This window comes from Rutidosis leptorrhynchoides, chromosome 5 (assembly GCF_046630445.1).
Source record: "Rutidosis leptorrhynchoides isolate AG116_Rl617_1_P2 chromosome 5, CSIRO_AGI_Rlap_v1, whole genome shotgun sequence".
NCBI classification, from domain to species: domain Eukaryota; kingdom Viridiplantae; phylum Streptophyta; class Magnoliopsida; order Asterales; family Asteraceae; genus Rutidosis; species Rutidosis leptorrhynchoides.
In genome coordinates this window covers 359,539,882-359,546,701 of record NC_092337.1, presented here as the reverse complement: position 1 = coordinate 359,546,701, position 6,820 = coordinate 359,539,882, and positions in this window count along the sequence as shown.

Here is a 6,820-nt window from a genome sequence, read left to right as displayed (position 1 = left end):
AATCGATCACCTTTATGATTCGAAAGTCTAAATCTCCACCAGCCAAAACCGTTGAACCAGTAAAAACAATTGGTAAGAACCATGTGCTTTTACCAACTCCAACGGTAATACTTAGCAATAATGAAACGCCTAAGTGTGGGGAAAATGAAGTAACACCTAATGATGACATGATAACAAAGAACCCCGTTGTTGATACGAAATTAAATGATCCCGTTATTAATAGTTCAATGAAGAAACTTATTAAACGGATTCGCGATGCTAAAACCAAGGGGAACTTTAAGTTATGTAACCGGTTAGTATCCAATCTATCACCTAAAGAAAAGGAGAAACTAGTTGAAATTGTGGATATTACACAGGAATCCGACCAATGGCTTAAAGAAAAAGTCACGGATATGCAAATTGATTATGGACCAAGAGAAATTAACGATGAAGTTAATCACAATTTTGACACCACGGCTACCTAAGTGTGGGGAGATTCAAATGTTCTAAAAAGAAAATGCTATCTAGAGTTAGTTGTTCTGTTCTCGTGTAGTTCCGAGAATGGAACCCGATTGGTCTTTTCCGCTAGCAGACACTAAAGAACTAGTTTTCTCCCTCCATTCTGAATTTTTGTTTTGTAGGTTTTTTTTATGAAATTAATATGCATTTTAATTTAAGTTTTTAAAAACAAAATTTACTTTAATTCATTAAGTTGAAAAAATGATTTCTAAAATTCGTCGTGAGTTGAAGACTAGGTCATTAAGCCGAAATTACTTTACCCGAGGGCGGGGCGACAAATTTTGTTATCATTATTTTTAATTTTATTGATTTAAAGTATGCCAAAAATATTATACTTTATAAATTTTTGAAAAGTGGGGTTATAAACCAAACTTCAAAAATATATATATATATATATATATGTTTGTATTTTATCTTATGTACAAAACAGGGTAAAACAATGCACTTTCAAAGACTGTCATTAAAGTTAAGCAAAAGGTACTAATTTTGACGACAAGACGCAAAACAACAAATATGATATAACAAATGAAGGAATGAACGATGAGGCGCCATCTATCATTCGACGAGCTTTGTAATTACAAACTCGGTATTTTTAATCACTTTTCTACGCTAATCACCCTCATGAATTTAAATTATAGTCTGATTTCATGCAAATGAGGGCATTGCATGATCTTAAGTGTGGGGAAGGGTTATAAATTCTCTCAGGTTTATACTTGGTTTATTTGCCAAATTTTGTGAAAATTTGAAAAATTTTCAATTAAATGAAGTCAAAATCATGTTTATACATATTTATGAACGGTGAAAACTAGGTGATAATACCGAAATTATCGTTACCTCGGAAAGGACATAAATTGAGAAACACCCTAAAACGCTTGAATTCATTTAAAATGAAATAGAAGAAAATAAAAAGGCAAAGAAAGAAACTAAGTGTGGGAAGAATGTACCAAGTTATTCAATTTAAAACATATATCACATATTTTTGTACAAGATTATTGCAGGTACTTTTGCTTTGGACGATACTAATCAGTTTTACCCTGTTTACTGTAATACATTTGAAAGAAAGATGGATCTACACGATGAATCAATTCCATCATTAAAAGGAAGTAAAGTCTTCCGAAAAAGACACGCGCTTCTTGATTTAGGTCATGAAGTTGTCGTCCAGACCAGCTGTAGGTTGACGAAAAATCTAGAAAAGTCATCTCTAAAATCAGCAGGAAATCCACGAACCTCAGCATCAAACAGGGTTGCCAAGTGGTCAGATTTATCCTAACCATGAGAAGGATTTATCCCGTACAATGGGGAGGCACCGTGCAAATTAGCTTGATAAGACTAATGAATCAGATCCCCAGAAAAGGATAATCTCCTTAAAGATTAAAAATCAGCTTTTAAGACTGATAATACTCAATCCTAGAGATTGACCTTAAAGATTGAGAATTCAAACTCATGGAATTCAATGATATCTAAACTCGAGCTTGAACGAGAAAATATTTTGATCAAAAATACAAACCGATTTGTTTTCTGAAAACCCATTTTCAATGCGTTCATCACCATTGAACGTAAAATCCTAGGAATTCACCTGGAATTCATTAGGTCACCTGAACCAAATCGGGTGTCAACCGTAAGAACGGTGGTTGCATAGCATGGTCGGAGACAGGACCTTGTGCCAGACCGAAAAATCATAGGATGATCTTTACTATTGCTCCTACCAAGGATAGTACTAGCATCCGACACGTCAAAAGACCATAATCATCTGCATGTCATGGGACATTGCCTTAACAGTTTCTTGTTCATCGCTTTCCTTTACAACCGGACGGTAGTTTACCGAAAGGTAATATACGGAACAAGTAAATTGGATGTGTGCTTTCCGATACAGGGATAGCAGTGGATTACACGAACCTAAATGTTTTTAGCCAAAATATTGATCCACAAATATATTTTGCAACACCGATGGTGGGTCAAATCAGAAAACTTGTCTAGGGTAAAATCTAGCTTGAATTTTTAAAAGATCAAATGTTTTCATAAAGATCCAATTTCCTAAAGGATCTACATTTTTATAGTCATGTGGGACTGTAAAACCGCCTTTTAAATGTGCACTTTGCTTTGGAAACCGAAAGTAAATCGGCTATTTGATTGCAAGTGTCGTTGACCTAAACCCAAGGCAACTGTGGATGATACACCCACCTTTAACCATGGTTCTATTGTTAATATCATTGTTTATACCGCTCTATCAAAATCACTGATGTACAAAGTGTGAAGAATAAAGAAGTGATTCGTGTGATGTATTATATTATTTCAAGACTGTATTGCTTGAGGACAACAAACGCTCAAGTGTGGGGATATTGATAAGGCTAAAAAGGAACATATATTTCATAGCAAAATCCCCCAAGAAAGACAAGATTTTAGTTGCAATTGTTCCATTTTCAAGTGATATTCGTTTATATTAAATAAGTGCGAAGACAAAAGGCGAAAACGACGAATTAAAGACACAAAGGTCCAAAAAGCTCAAATATACAAGATACAAATAAAAAGGTTCAAATTATTGATGAAGAACGTCTAAAAATGACAAGAGTACAAGTTGCGGAACGCAAAGTACACGATATAAAATAGTACGAAAGGACGTCCGAAAATCCGGAACCGGGACCCGAGCCAAGAAGAAACGCCCGACGCAATGGACCAAAAATATCTAGTCTACTATGCACATAAATATAATATAATATATAAATAATTATTAAAATTATTTATATTTTATATATATTTAATAAATATGTCGACGAACAAGAAGACAAAAGATATGTGAGCTGTCCAGCGTGGCCATGCGAGTCACATGGCAAATAGGCATAAACCCATGCGAGTCGCATGGCAGTAAAAATCTGGCCAAATGCCTATAAAAAGGCAGTTTATGCACGAACTCAAACACATCTTTTTCTTTTCCTTCTCTGTAAACATATAACATAAATAAATAATTATAATTTTAATTATAATTTTAATAATTATGATTTAGTTTAGTATTGTAACAAATGATTTACGGGTTTTAAGTCAAGACTCTGCCCGTGTAATACTACGATATTAATACCCACTGTAAGTTATGTCTTTCCTTTTTAATTTAATGTCTCGTAACTAAGTTATTATTATGCTTATTTGAGCCGAAGTAATCGTGATGTTAGGCTAAAATATTAAGACGGGGTTATTGAACTTTGTACCATAATTAAGGTTTGGGCAAAAGACCGACACTTGTGGAAATTGGACTATTGACTATTAATAGATGGGGGGTATTGTCTAATTGAGTGACAACTCATTGGAGTCTGTCGAACCTATCTTCAAATTAATTAACCTAATAATTAATAATGATTATGGTTGTCCTATTTAGTGACATTCATATTGAATCTGTTATAATCATTTAATTAATCAATTGGGTTGGGTAATTGATTATTCATTCTGATCAAGTGGATGAATTAATATTCATAAACTAATTAAAACAGGGGTAGATTACATACAGTGATAACTGGTGTAATTTTTGATAGAAGTGATAACTACGTCACAGTTTAAATCCTTAATCAGTTGGAATATTTGACTTCGGGTATAAGGGTAATTTGACGAGGATACTCGCACTTTATATTTATGACCGATGGACTATTATGGACAAAAACCAGATAGACGTATCAAATAAACCAGGACAAAGGACAATTAACCCATGGTAATAAATTAAAATCAACACGTCAAACATCATGATTACGGAAGTTTAAATAAGCATAATTCTTTTATTGTATTTCTCATCGTATCTTTATTTACTGTCATTTTAATACTCGCAATTTTATTTACTGTCATTTTATTTATTGTCATTATTTTACGCACTTTAATTATCGTCATTTATCTTTACGCTTAAAATATAGAATCGACAAACCGGTCATTAAACGGTAAAACCCCCCTTTTATAATAATATTACTACTTATATAATTATATATATTTTATATAAATATAGTTAAAAATATAGTAAGTATCACCAGCTCCCTGTGGAACGAACCGGACTTACTAAAAACTACACTACTCTACGATTAGGTACACTGCCTATAGTGTTGTAGCAAGGTTTAGGTATATCCCATCCGTAAATTAATAAAACTTGTGTCATATTTTGTAGTATTTTGTATTAAAAATAATACTATTTCGTACCCTCACGCTACATCATCAATACTTATGTTGGATCTAAGTTTATATAACTTATGGTCTTCTAATTTTGTTGTAAATAAGAGCTTACAAGCTTACATACATTTTTTAAGTTGAAAATATAAGATTCATAACTTATGGTTTCATTAAAGTGTAGATCCAAGTTTTGTAACTTAGGATCTAACTTAAGAACACTAGATCTAGACTTTCTAGTCTAGGATCTTTAAGTTCTAACCAAGATCTAAGTTTTACAACTTAAGATCTTGTTCATTTAGTTTACTTTCAAGTTTGTAGCTTAATATTACTAGTAGAACTCATGTATGTGACGGATCTAAGATTTTGATGTAATTTTGGTTCATCAAACTACATACAACTCATAAGTGAGTTGTGCTACATATCTTAGACTTACACTAGTGTTATGATGGTCAAACCTTGGTTAAGATGATGCAAACCCATCAACGAGTTGTACACTTGAAGCTATACGCATCAAGGATGAGAACCGTGATGAGCATCAAGAACCAAGAACCCACTGAAACACCTTTACTTACTATTTATGGAACTGATCATACTACCTAGGCTACTAGAAAGTTTATTTTCAATTAGTTCGGTTCGAGTAGATGATTTTCCATTCAGACCTCATCTTAATCCGAGTTACGGTTTAGGATCTATGGCCTCCCGAAAGTCACTACACCCTATTAATGTTGTGCTGAAATTGCTGACCTACTCGCACTTAAACCGTCACCACGGTCAAATGAAGACGATTTTGGTTCTGGAAATTGGTCAGCCTCTAGGGGACTCATATACGAAGCCATGGCCACTGGTCTCACCCCATTTCAGTGTGTATAGAGGTCGTGGCGACTAAACGAAGTTAGCCTTTATTTCAAACCCTAGTCTTGACTTAAAACTTACTTTACACTTTTTGTTTAATGATGAATGATGATGGTACTTAAGACCTAATTTACATACTTTTAAACCTTTGGGAACAATTTACTGACTTAGTAATTTTTGACTTAGGTTGAGGACCTTTCGGACCAACCACTTGCTTACTATTCCCGCGTAACGACTTTTACTACTTTCCACTGTGAGTTATAGCATCCCTTTTTACTTTAACTATTTTGGGAACTGAGAATACATGCGCATTTTACGTTTTAAATACTAGGCACGAGTACTTAAACTTTATATATGTGTGGGTTATACAACGGCATAAACTTTTCCCTTAGCTCGTTAACATTTAGTCATTGGTCTTTGAACCGGTGAACGCGAATCTTAGATATGGATCCATAGGGTTTGACATCCCCACTCGGGCTAGTAGCGCTAGCATTTAATGGATGTTTAATACTTCGTAAACATACGCACTCGCCAAGTGTACTTTTAGGGGGTTATAAGCGTTAAGTTAGTTACCAAGTGCCCACGGTTGAACATATACTTTTCATACTGTTTTGAAACACTGAAATCTCGTGGCCTACCTTACATTACTGTTATACTTAAACTATAGCTCACCAACCTTTGTGTTGACATTTTTAAGCATGTTTTTCTCAGGTGCTTAAGGTTTGATTGCTTCCGCTGTAGTTGTCTTGCTGTAGACTCCCGCTGCTTTAGAGATGTCTCCGCATGAACATTTATTTGCATTCATGCTATGTTACTTTTGAAACTATGATTTGTAATGACCTATGGGTCATGTACTATTATTAATGCCTTCTATTCGTAGGAGCACATTTCGTATGTTAAACATTTGACGTTGGTTAAGACGTCACATTTATTCATGAATGCAAACTTATTTTGAAATAGCATATAGTGTTTAACCTTGTAATGATCCTGTTGTTGATGAATCGTACACGATGGTTTTGTACGGGGCGTCACAGTAAAGCATGCATTAAAAGTTAGGCAGGAATTTCTATTAACATTAGTCCAGTTATCGTTAATTGACATTATTGTCCTTACTTGTAGATCACTTTACCAATTATTCCGAATATTGTTAAAAAGGAAGATTTCTTAAATCAATGTGGACCTCACAATAGAGACCCTTAACCATCTCATAATGTATCTAATAATTCCATCATTTGATATTATCCTTTAATTCCGTCGATAAATATATTAAACATATATTGAAACAAATACGTTCATGTAAAGTATTATACATCTAATACTTTGTTAACGTTTT